Source organism: Penaeus monodon, chromosome 20 (genome assembly GCF_015228065.2).
Source record: "Penaeus monodon isolate SGIC_2016 chromosome 20, NSTDA_Pmon_1, whole genome shotgun sequence".
Taxonomy (NCBI): domain Eukaryota; kingdom Metazoa; phylum Arthropoda; class Malacostraca; order Decapoda; family Penaeidae; genus Penaeus; species Penaeus monodon.
In genome coordinates, this window is record NC_051405.1 from 19,565,522 (window position 1) to 19,566,027 (window position 506).

The following is a 506-nucleotide window of genomic DNA, read 5'->3' on the forward strand; positions in this document are numbered from 1 at the left end:
GAACACTAGCCACCTCACATATACAAACGCATCAACAGACAGACAAACAAACCTGTCCATCCAGCCCATCCACCCTCCACTACCCTAAGAGGCGCCAAGAACTAATTCCTACTAACCTTGCCTCATAATAGCTGTATGTTGAGACACAGGAAAAGAAAATGGTCCAGTTTGATCGCCAAACTTCAGACTATTTCCGTTGTGAAAAAAAGTATAAAAAAGGGAAAAAAGAGATTATGAATGGTGGATTACCAACAAAGCCCGCAATGCAGATATGATAACGTAAGTGTACCATCGTCTATATAAAGGGAAGGAATGCATGTGAGACAGTAATTCCGACAGGATACGAAGACATTAGACACAAATCATATGACTTTAGAGAGATAACATACAACCTTATTTTCAGATACAGAAACTCTCGTCCTGGATACAAAAGCTGGGTAAACAAACAATCCTATCCGAATAAGGGGAGATCGAGCAAACACACGTGATTCGTTAGTAATAATTGC